A 12,975-nucleotide genomic window follows, 5' to 3' on the forward strand; every position below is an offset into this window, starting at 1 on the left:
GACTTCTCTCGTTTATTGACAATTCTCTGTCAACGTTTGGCTATCGAGCCGTGAAGCTTGAAGTAAAAACAGCCTTTTCTCAATGTTGCTAGGAATGAATAACCGCTATTTGACCGGGCCTTTAGGCAGGTTAACTGTCAGCATCTGAGGTGCCAGGGTCAAGTCAGTGAATCAGTCGATAGTCAAATTTCACCGTTCCGCTGACTCTGATGAGAGGTTTTTTCATCTCCCAGAAGGCGAGTGGATTGAAATTATGAATAATTATTTGCTTTTTTCTATCTTTTATTTCACCGTAATTTTGTATTTGATATATCAATGAATAACCGATTATCGCCCAAAGTTACTGTACAATATATTAACATTGTGGAGATGGTGTATATCAATAACGGTTGTCAGATATTTTTTAATTCATAATCATCAGGCATTGCGCAATTTTCCCGTTTATTTTTTTCTTGGTCTCCGTCAGAACAGAAAGTTTTACTAATTTCTGAGAACCTCTATCTGGCCTTTCTACCCAGCATGGCACAGTCTTAATTACACATTAGACATACTTTCTTCCTCTCTTTATCTCCGTGCTCAAAACCGAGATAGATGTACCGCGTATAATGCTCTCGAATTTTACCTTGTCAGCTAGAGCAAACTTTTCATCGTGTCAAAGCGATCAATTTCACCCAAAACCCGTGTAAAGCGATCCTTGGTCTAAAAGTCCGCACTGTTGTGCATGATTTAATTCAACCGAGTATCATGATAGATTGATAAAAATCCGATCCAATATGCTCGGTGTACCCACAGTGAAAAATCATACCCACACGTATTTCCATTCGAACGCCGAGTCGATAATTTCAACAAATTAAACCATCACATTGAATAAAAAAAGAGATTGCATTTTTGCAAACGCGCAATTGTCACATTTCTCTTGATCCGTACTTGCGAAATAACGCAAAATTTTACTTGACACCTGACGTCTGCATCGAACGAAGAGCTTGTTATATAATTCCTCGCGTTTTCAGAACTGTTTTGCGAATATTTCGAGTTCCCTATTCGAGCATGCTTCAATTACTTGACAATAATTCCTCGTCGAATGTGACGGAAAATGGTATACAAGAAGCGGAAATTTAATTCCAGGTGTAAAGCCGAGGGCGTCGGAACGTCTCGGACGTCTGGGGTCGAATATGGGTATGAAGATCAAGGCGTTGATGTTCGAGACTCTCGCCATTTGCACGTCGCTTTCGCCAGACTGTTTGCAGTCTAGACTCGACAAGCTACGGCCCTCCAGCTCCGTGACGGGGTTGCTTTCAACTTCTCTTGCAGCAGTTTCCCGACCGTGGACGTGCTTCCATTATTCCTAATCCCGCAAATCTCGAAAATTATCACTTTGTCCGGTCTCATGGGTTTTCGACGGTTGATCCATCCCTTTTCAAGGGATACGAAGAGCCAAGAAAAATATCCCACAATTCCGCGTCAAGAGTTCTTTTCACCGAATTTTAGCCAGGAAATCTGTGTTCACGTTTCTTTTCTACTTAATCAAATATTAACCGGAGTGAAAAATTTTAAGTGGGATACAAAATTATTAGTAGCTTGAAAGTATTTTTAAACGAAAATTTTTACATCAACGCTGTTTTGAATTACTCTAATTTTTTTTTTTTTTTTTTTTTAACTCTAAAATCATGAGAACTGACACTTTGTTTAGTTTTATTATGACACACTATTACATCCAAAAACATTAAGATATCGTTGTAATTACTATCGATGAAAACATTTCTTGAGTATTTTTAGTATGAAAAATGAAGAGAACGAAATAGCCAGAATCGCAAGTACCTGAAAATTGACTGTGAGGAGGAGAATTTCGATTATATCGACTAGCGATTGATTAAATTTATTATCAGTTAGAACTTTGATTGGTTTCACAGATCCGCAAATGTTTGAAAAATTGCGTAACCGCTCTGAAACGAGTGCCTACTTAAATTTTGAAATTAACCATAAAATCTCGAACCACATGTGAGCTGAGGAGGAAGCGCAGCTGAGGAGAGCTCAGACATTAAACGGAAGATGGAGAAAAGGTCAAGAACCTCGCAATTATCTACCATAAGCAGAGTAGAACATACACGGTAAAAACTAAGGTGGACAGGTTTATTCACAAGACGGGCCAGCCTCGAGAGTTCACAAATTTCTTACACGTGTACAGACGCATCTGTAGAAGATATAAACGTCGACAAGACCAGAAGAATGATTGTAAACCGCTTATCTTGCTCCACTCGTTGAATGTTGAACTTTGAAAAAATTCCTGTAAACGTGTAAAATTGTTCTTGAATTTAATCAGACAGGGTCAAATTTGCAAGTTTACCATGAATTCCCAGGTAGACAAATTATCGCCAACCATCAGCCGTTGAAGCCGGAATTCGTATACCGAACGTTTCATCATTAAAATCATAACGACATGAATTATCGCTTGGGTTAATTGACTCGCATGAACCGTGATATTTATAGGGATAAAAAGCACGTTGCGATCAAATTAGATAATTTGCCAGGTCATTTGTTGAGGATTTATTTAAAGTACGCATAGTCCGGTAAAAACATTGTCGAGACGATGATAAGATGAAACTATTAGAGTTTCAAGGTGCTGTTAAATTGATCGAGTTGAACTCGGAGGTTTTATACAGGATTCAACCGCGATGGCGCGGTTATTAATAATAACTAATCGAAGGTCCTTATGCAATTGAATCAAGTCCTCAAAAGAAGCTTACGGTTCGACCTACTTCGACGGTAAACGGATGAACTTGTTCGAAACAAATTCTCCTCGAATCTCCAGCGTCAGGTTTTGTGTAACAATGACGAAGTACTTTCGACAAAAGCATTAAAATTAGCTTACAATTCCCAACCAGCGATGATTTTTCTCGTGGAAGTCTTATAATTGGTCAACTGTCACGCATCGAATGGCACAGTCGCTTAACTAAATCTTCGCTCTTTCCATGATCCTTGACCGATCTTCCGTACAATCTGCGTATCATTAATACGTATAATGAAATTTTACAGCTCTATTATCCCGTCGTAAAACTTGACGATTGTCAAAATTATTATTATTGGTTTTTTTTTTGTGATATTTTTTTCAAACGTTATATCCACAATTTAGTGTTGTAAGATACATCTTTGAGTGTGTAATATAATTCGAAAAATTACGTAGCCGGGAGGCAGTTCATTAAAACTTTACTGCCACACTCCGATCGAACGCTGAGAACATTATAAATCGAGACTCGTCAATTCTGGATCGCCTCTATTTTACGGGTTTACTTGAAACCGGTGAGAATATCACGCAATCAAAGCCTCAACGGCTAACGATCATCCCCCAGATTCCTATAGATGTCGTGTATTTGAATAGATATCAGATAATACCGCTTCCGACAAAGTTCGGTCGTTATTACCGTTCTCGCAATAATCTCTGCAGTTCTGGATTTCAGCTTCTCCATCGCTCTTCGGAATTCAATTCTCCGCATACGTATGTTCGTCTTGTCGCACAAAGACCGAAGGAGAATTCTACGAAACAAAATTATCAGCAAAGCACTTTGTCCGATGTATTTAAAGCCGTTTCTATTCAATCTCCGATAACTTTATCAACGATAAACATACGCTGTTACAGACATTTGACGCGTGAATTCTACGTTAGAGATCGATTAACTTATTAATTTTAAATCCTAATACCGTGACGATGTCAGAATTTCTGTAGAACAAGTTGAACCTGCCTCACGAACAAGGTGATGGAAAATATTGTTTAGAAATGAAGGTGCAGCAGGTGACGCCTGAGTCCTGGTCGAACGGACAATATCTGAGTGGTAATAAATCACGGTTTTCCTGTCGTTTCCTTTTTCTTTTTTTTTTTTTTTTTTCTTTACTCTCTCTCCGTGTCGGTCGGTAGCGAGCACCTGGTAGAAAATACCAATTTCCAACACAGTATCTGAAGGGGGGGGTGGAGGGTAAAAATGACCTAGCTCCGAATTCCACCGAAGTTGGAAACCAATAAGATCGCGACCTTGAAGCCGTCTCCACCTACGACTGGATCCATTGAGGAACTCGGGAACTCGGAGGTCCAAAGCATGGTCGGCAGGACCTTCCGAGGACGCTAATGGAATACCGTTTCAGACCTTGGCCTTTGACGTCACATATCCTGAGAGCAATTGAATAGGTAATGCGAGCTTTCGGATCCTCGATCAACGGATATGTTACATTATACGTACATGCAACGAGCCAGTTTCACATACCGAAATGAAAATCGACGAACGGGGTGAGCGAATTCTCGTGTTTTTTTTTTGTCTTCTTCTCACCGCGGGAACATAAAAGCTCCGCATAAATTTTTAGATAACTTACTTCCAGTATATATATACCGGGACATTCTAATTTTCGTTATTTAAGTCAGTCAACATATTTTCGCGAGGTTGCAATTAACTGTTTCTCTCTCTCTCTCTCTCCCTCTCTCTCTCTCTCTCTCTCTCTCTCTCATTTCTCTGTAACTTTCTTGTATTTTTCCAGCATTGTCATAGACATAATGAATTACTATTCTATTCTATTCTCTTTATCTCCAGCTTTTGCTCCGCACGTTACAACGTCACTTGTAGGGGGCAGTTTGATATTTTACCAACGAGACGGTAAGGTTTGAAAAATTTCGCCCGTACTGTGGATCCAATTCGCTGCACGCAAGAGTCGCGGGAAGAAAGAAACGAATCGGCGAAATAGGAGGTGGAAAAAAAACGGGAACACTTCTTTTCGCTCAAAGTCTGGGGAATAAATTTGCGCGCTTTGCAGACTCCTCGCCGGCCGGCCGGCCTATAATCGAGCTGCTCGGACGTGACCGTCTGAGTATTCGCGTCGAGAGTGTAGAAATTACGTGGGCAATAGAAAGCTGTCAAGTAGATCGTCCCTCCCGCCTTTGGCGCGATTCACGGTGCGAATTTCTGCAGCCTTGAAGGACGCGGAGACGCCTTGCCCGCGTATTCTCAGCGAATTCTCTTCCTTCTCTGCCCTCCTTTTATTTCCCTCTCTGCAATACTGTCATGTCCCTGAGTGTTTCATTTCCGCTTACACTAAGGTATGCTGCACTGTTTCACGTGATTTAGAGACCAGCTATTCGACTCCACCGACTAACTCTCCTACATCTCCCTGCAAATTTCCCAACCTCCGTACATGCGCGTATATACATACATGCCGAAACACCCGCGTCTCAAGATCCGTTCGCATGTAGAGACAGATTATCGATCCCTCCGATCGATATCTTTTTTCGATTTCATTTCAATCCGGTCTTTCGGTTTTTCTTCGTTTTCTGTTCTTTCTCTACCTGAGGGGTTTTAATTTAATCTTTTTTTACGCCGCCTTCGTCTTTTTCTCATTTCGTTGACATCGATCAGATGAATTATTCATGGGAGAAACGGCACGGACATGTGATTTTACATTGATAATTTCAATATTATTGCAAGGATTCGGTTACATACAAATTTTTATCGATCAGCAATCGATCACGGTCATGTATAGAAACGAATATCTTGTCACCGTTGTTTGGAAATGTTTTTTTTTTTTCTTTTATTTTTTTCGTCACAAATGAGCCAATTTTAGTGGGAAATATTCGATAATATCAATAAAACAATGCCAAACATTGACGATGAATCGATCACGAAAGTGACGATCCTATTTCTCTTTGATTCTGCAATACGTGTCGACTTTGCGCTCTTGAAAGCATCACCTTTCTCAGGTAAAAAAAAAAAAAAAAAAAAAAACGATACGAAAATAAAATTTCACTTGTACCTTAATATTCTTACGTATTATATCGACAGACACTTATTTATCAGATATTTGACGATGCTGATTAAAAGTTTTTGATTTCACAGGAATTCACAACATTCGGAATTAATTTTTTTTAAGCAGTTGCCAATCGTTCCAAAAATTATTCACCTGGCAATAAGGCGAAGTCGTAAATCGATATCTACTTTGGTCACTATAATTTAATATTCAGGAATCAGCGATCTTGTCCGAAGTCGGCAAGTCGACTTTGGTATCTGGAACAGCGATTATTCCGGCCTATTTGTCGCGATCGAGAGATCAGGCAGATCTAAGACACACGTTGCATCGGTCGAACTCGCGATTATCGGAGAGGTAGAAACGATATTTTGTTGAAATGTTTTCCCGCTCGGTGCAGCGGCCTTACTTCGAGCCATCCGTCGACCTATGAAAAATACATGTATCGGGGTGAAAATTTTTTTTTTTTTTTTTCCACCGGTTTTTCCAGCCGTGCGGTCGAGTCGTCGTCAATCCTCGTTAGACGAGCCAGACGGAGTGAATCGCCGTATGGAATTGATGCGCATATAAGAAGGTCCTTACGGCGTTGACAACACGGATTTATCTCCACTAACAACAAAAGGTTCTTTTCTCGCACGTTTAAGCTCGGATATAAACGCCCCCAAGTTTTTCTGGGTCTCATCAATCCCCGAAATCCTACTTCGCCGCGATGATAATGGGGCCAGAGTCAACTTAGTCGAGGAGGGAAAAATTTTCTCGTTGTGTACCAGAAATTGCTATAATCATCCTGCGGTTGAAATATGATTCTGAGAAACTTCCTAACTGTGGGAGAAATTCGGTAAGAGGGTGAGAAAAACAAATGTTGGAATTCAAACAGCTGAAACGATGTTGAAATTTCTTAAAAAAAAAAAATAATTTCAAAAACTTGCGTGGCTCTCAGAATTTTCACTTGAAACTTCCACCCAAGTTACTTTCGTGCAATGTTCTCGACAGCGAGAATTATAATCGCAAAAACTGCTTGAGCAATTGCTGCCTTTTAAACTGTTTTTTTTTTTTTTTTTTTTTTTTTTTTCATCCAACCCTGCACCCCAAAAATATTTGGAATGCGATAATGCAAATTCAAAATGCATTATACAATATTCTTTACGTATACAGACTGGAAAATTTATAGTCTACTTTAAGCTCATAACCGTTTACGAAACGAAAAGAAAAGTGTTGATAATGCGATCGAGGATAGAAAAACGTCGGTTAGCGCAAAAAAATCTTCGCACTTTCCGCGGCTGATGGTAAAACGGAGGCGTGTTTTTTTTTTCTTTTTTTTTTTTGTTTTCCTGCAGGCAAAGTGAGATACCGTTGTGTGTGCGGCCTTCTAGGACGTCGCAGTGCAGGATCATCGAGCTTTTTATTGTTTCCCATCCAAAGCCCCGGAGTTTAAACGGTGGAAAAACCGGGCCGGATAAACCTGGTGTTATTTTATACGGTTAATGACTATAATGGTATCGCGGATATCAAAGCGACAAAATAGAGCGGCGTCGGCAAGGCCAACTGCAAAATATATGCAGATCAAGTTCAAGGCTAATACGAAAGCCATTTCGCTCGAGCTCCGCCTCTGCCGACCGAGCTTTCAAAAGCCACGGAAGAATGTCTATATTCATGCACGTAGGTATATATTTCCCCGCATGCATTAGACTATTAAAGACACGAACGCGGGAAATCTTGCTCGGATATTTTCACCGGCATCCTTAATCCGTCGTTATATCCACTCCTCGCTTTCAGCCGGCGCCAATATCTCCGTGCCAGAACCGAACTCGTTCCTTAATTTAATGTCGCGCGAGATGATTGATATTTGGTTCAACGCTGAGAAATCTAGTCGCAATTATTTTATCGAAAATTGTGAAGAAAAAAAAAAAAAATAGAAAAAGGTGAACGGTTAGAAGAATGGCAGAGGATCAAAGACCTTGATCAGGAAACTTCAGGCTTTCTAAATTTTATTTCAGGTCAATTGTCATCGGCAACTAATTGTGATTCTGTCGCTGTAAGTGAATCTTGAAAAAACAACAAATGAATAGATAAGTATATTTTTACAGTCTGCAACTCTTCGGGCAAGAAACTTTTATCACGTGAACGAAAGAAATCAGTTTAAAAAGATTTCAAAATTAATTTAAACACTCGACAATCTCTTTTGAATGAGTGTGATTTTTCTTTGGGAACTAAAACCTGATACGAAGAAATATTGACAAAAAAAAAAAAAAATAATCGGCGGTTTACGAAACTGCAGAGATTTCTTTTCTGACTCTAAGCGTAATGTAAATCAGACGAGTCAATTTTCATTTCCAGGTAACTATATCAACGCAGTTTCTGACAGGCAATAAAATTCACTAAGCTTCGAAAAGCCCGAATTGTCATAATAATTTTGCTCCGAATTATTTTTTTTTTTTTTCTTTCGTTTTTTTCCCCGCAACGCGAATAAATCCGTACTCTTTCCGTTTAGCAAAGTTATAACGCTGACCGATCCGTTGCTTATAGAAACGACCGCACCGCTCGCGTTTCTTGCTCTGAAACCCGCAGCGACGAATAAAATATATGTTCTCAGATAAACCCAGTCTCTGTATTACAATACAACCACATAAATGCAGTTAATTCTTCTTTTTGCAAACGTATATTTCCTTACGATGTATATATCACGGTACAAGTACTTCTTATTCCGCAGCTTCTTTATCCCGAAGTAAACGGATGTGAAAATAATGGATGTATAGTTTTTTGTTCCTATTATTTCTCAGTCTCCTTCTCATCGTTCAGAAGCTTCTGCTCTTCGGTATATCGTGTAAATTAGTTATTATACATTTATCACCGTGGCTGGGAACAAATTCGCAATATAACCGAGAGGCGATTTATCGAGTTACATTTCTTCTCGAGGCGTTTATCGAAGTCTAAATGCCTTCGTGACAGAATTTACTCAATCGCAAAACCGCATCGCCTCACATTACATCGCCACGTGTAAATTTACACCGACCGAGTGCGTACGAGCGATTTAAATTGGAGTTAAGTATTCGATGACGACACGATCATTGAAAAGTGAATGTCTGGCCGAAATATCGCTTCCAGCCGGCGTAACAGGTTTCGATAAACACTGGCGTACGCTGTAACGCAAATAACTAACTGACAGTTAACGAACAGAAAAATGATAGGTAAAAACAAATGACAAAGAAAAAGAACCTGACAAGTATTAACCTTAACTTGTGCAACATCGGTTCGAATTTCAGATGTAGGATGAAAATTAAATAAACGGCACTTTGGCATAGAAAAATCCGTAACCACTGGAATTTTTTTTTTTTTTTTTTTTTCATTCTCAAGTTTATGCGAAAATTCTTGCATCATCGTTCGATGTATACGCACTGAAATTTAGGACAGCTATAACTTTACTCGTGCCGTTGCGACGGCGTAAATGGATGCACTTTCCGTAATGCAGTCGATTGTTGCAAATGATAAGGAAACGCGGTACGCGAGAGTGTCTTTACTGGATTACAGTTTAATCTAGAAAGGTAGAATCGCGGGAGGCGGGAAAACTATATTAGACAATAGCGAACTGCTGCTGCGCATCCTCGATTAACTGTAGAAAAGCTCACTTACAATTATTGTAATTACCCAGCAACCGTTAACACACGTGCGTAATGAATAAATGTTTTTCAGACACGTATTCTCATGAATCAACTTTCTTCATACGGGTGATGAAAACACAACCTTCGTGTTCATCGTCAATTATAAACATCTCTCTCTTTCACATTTCCGCAACGAAATATTCAACCGAACACGTCGATGTACTTCTGAATCTAGTTAGTCCATTCAGCATGAGTTTGAATTAATAATATTCGGGATATGGCTGCATTTTTGTGTGCGGGAGTTTTTCACCCCTCGGAAACTCAGATCTGAAGTCATTTTTGAGCTGCATAGCCGGCGCTTTGAGAAAACGATAAAATTTTACGTTTTTTGCGTTTTTCTCAAAAACCGCTAACGATAAATGAAAAATTACTTCATCATTATGTGTAGAGAGGAAAATTCTACATCGAGTTGTATCCTCATGTGGCGGAAGCGGAGTCGGATTAACAAATCGAGAAAATAAAATTTTACTTATCGACGGCATCTGGGGAATGTTTGTGAAATAATGCCTTTTTTTTTAATTTGTTACTCCGACTCCGTTACTGACATATGAGGACCTAACTCGATGTAGAATCTTCCGCTCCACACGGTGGTCAAGTCATTTTTCATCTCTCGATAACGGTTTTTGAGGAAAACGCAAAAAACAAAATATTTATACAATAATATAATATATAAAATAGTGTAATGTATACAAAAATGCAACTATATGTTCCGAATATTTTCAATTCAGACCTATTTTGACCGGACTATAGTATTTTAACGAACGATTACAGCGTTGCGTTGGTCTGTCTGACCCTGAACAACAGTAGTAACAACCACGATTTTTCGGACAAAAATTACAATATTACTAACGGAGGAATGAACCAGCGAGAAAGAAGAAGCGGCAAGCAGAGGATGGAAATCGGGGCAGCAGTTTTAATGAAATTCGTATCTAACTGTACAGCCGGGGTGAGCACGATGCGCAACGCTGGCCATTGTGCGCTGGTCATCGAAAGCGTGAACAGCTGCTTGATTCCATCTGATCAAAGACTGAAAAACCCGCGTCCGCTGCGAGGCTGGGTCCGGATTAAAAGCCACGAGTCTTACATGCTATTCCTCCAGGTTTTATAGCCGCTGCACGCAGCTACGAATTCTACACGATACGAATCTCCTTACAAAGGGGATCGCGTATCTGTTCTTCTCTGCAGACATTGTTCCGAAAGCTTTTGCAAACAACGGGGCCTTTGATGCGGTTTAGTTGAAAAACCGACAAAGACTCGAACTTACGATTAGGTGCTTGCGATGCGCGTTACGGATGCTGCATTCAAACTTAACATCGTCAGATATTATGGCTGGCGAGAACGCAAGACTTGGACGTCGAATTTTTTAAACGGTTGTAACTATCGATCGGCTTCTGTGTTACCGTAAAGTGTGACAGAACTAAGAAGGAATCAAAAATTGTAGAATAGTCGTAATGTCGAATTATAAAAAATGCGAATATCCAGCTTATTGAGTTTTCGAATGCAGAGTGTCGAACTGTAGAAAAACCAAAATCTAGAATAATAAAGTATAGAAAATCAAGAACCGGAATTTTGACGATTCTATATTCTGACTTTCGGGGAATAAGGATTCGTAAGTGTGATTTTTAATGCTAGATCTAAAAATCATGGATTGTCGGATCAGATTAGACAGAACTAAAATTTTCATGTAATTAAATTTAGAATTTTTGTTTCTACTTAGTATATTTTTAGTCGTTCCGACGATTCCGTATTTGGCTTTCAATACTTTAACCATAATTCTAACCGTTCTACTAAATGACTTTTCTGTACTTAAATTTTCAATATTTTGAAGTCTTATAAAATAAATTTTTGCGTCTTTGAAAATCTGATTACTACAACTTTTCTAATTATCCGAATCTTCTACGTTTTTATCACCACTTATACTTTCTTAGATTGGTTGTTTTTGTATTCAGTTTTGATTTGATCAAAAGTTGATGGGATCAGTCGAGGAATGAGGTTTTAGTTTGCAGACAATTTTGAGAAAACTAGAAAAAGTCGAAAATTAATTAACGTTAAAATCGTTTTATAGAAGTTTCAACCTTGATATTTGCCGAAATAATATCATAGCAGTGTAATAAATCAGGAGTTTTGATTAATTCAATTTCAATTTAACGATCGTCACCCATTGACAAATCAATATGCAAAATTTCAAATCAGTTAAATAAAAGAAGGTATATGCACTAATGAGAGAATTAAGTACGACGCGAGAGTGTTAAATTTAGCACGGTTCGGTATAAAGATTCAAGTACACAAGTCGGTGAATACATCTTAGTTGAGAACACTCGTCTTCTATTTTAGCCTCGTTTCTCATTAATAAAGTAAAAAATAATTGAATAATACCATTGACCAAAACGAGTACGTGTATTGTAAATTTGGAATGTAATACGGGATTCAAAATTGGGTTGAATTGGCATAAAAATAAAAAGCTCGAATCAGTGGTAACAGATTCGAAAAGATCATTCCTTACAAACAAGCCTTAGAACTTGGTTACATTCAAAGAATCGGGACGACAATGCGAGTTCATTTTACTCCATTCTAGACCTGGGTTAATCGATCAAAGGTGTGTACGTGTATATTTGATTAATTACAAAAGTTTATACGGCATAATTTCAGGGCTGGCTAATTGTAAGATACCTTAATTACCTCGACTTCAATGCACATGGTACGGGCATAGAAGCTGGTAGCGGTTGAAATAATTGAATCCATTCTCACGTGTTAGACGACGGCGGCACAACGGCAGCGTCGCGTGAACTTTTGATAAAGGATCTGCAGGATTCGCGCCGATGAAATCCTGCTGTTAGCGAAATTAAACCGAAGTGAAAAAAAAAGAAACGGTGCTTCTCAAAATCGTGACAAGGAATTACAAGGAGCGAAGACTACGCCTCCGATATCTCGACGAACAAAGTACAACCAGCCTTGTGGCCCAGATCCGTGACCCTGATGGAGATCCGGAAACACACATGTGCGAGCGAGAAAACAGCGCGGTAAGTGTATGAAAATTCACCCGCGGGATGATCAATTCATCGCTCAACCGTGTATCGCGTTCGGAATATAAGATCTCATCGAAAGCAGCATAAAACCGATGAATGTATTCATCGCGCACGCTCGGCGATCAGCCGACAAACGCAAGCTAATCGTGGTCTAGATGCTTCAGAAATATACCGCAAAAGGCTTTCGCGCTTACCTCAAATTTCCGAACGATTCCTTGGAGCCAAGATTTTTCATCCCACCAAGTGTCACAAGAATTTACATCTCGGTGTACGACTTACCATCCACTATTTTTTTTTTCTCCCTCTCTTACGCCAATCCGCATCGTTTCACACCACGAGTATCGGATGTATCGATAAGCGCGCGAAAATTCGAATCTCGAGCACGTGCGCGTGTACGGTTTGTCTTTTTCTTTTTTTTTTTTTTTTACTTTCGTTTGGTTGAAAAGATTCGAACGTACTTGCCAAGCTGACGGCCAGCGATCTACTGCATGGAGCTGGAAATGGACAGTTCG

General features: G+C 39.3%; 1 protein-coding gene across 2 annotated transcripts in view; it reads right to left on the reverse strand.

Annotated features, from left to right (window-relative positions):
* LOC107226288 (cadherin-89D) overlaps positions 1 to 12,975 on the reverse strand; it is a 46,840-nt gene extending 33,865 nt beyond the window's left edge. Inside the window, exon 1 of one of the 2 annotated variants that reach the window (XM_046737383.1) lies at positions 12,922 to 12,975. The gene's annotated coding sequence lies outside the window, so the exon portion shown is untranslated. The other variant, XM_046737375.1, reaches the window with a different exon arrangement.

The sequence above is a fragment of the Neodiprion lecontei genome, chromosome 1 (genome assembly GCF_021901455.1).
Source record: "Neodiprion lecontei isolate iyNeoLeco1 chromosome 1, iyNeoLeco1.1, whole genome shotgun sequence".
Lineage (NCBI taxonomy): Eukaryota > Metazoa > Arthropoda > Insecta > Hymenoptera > Diprionidae > Neodiprion > Neodiprion lecontei.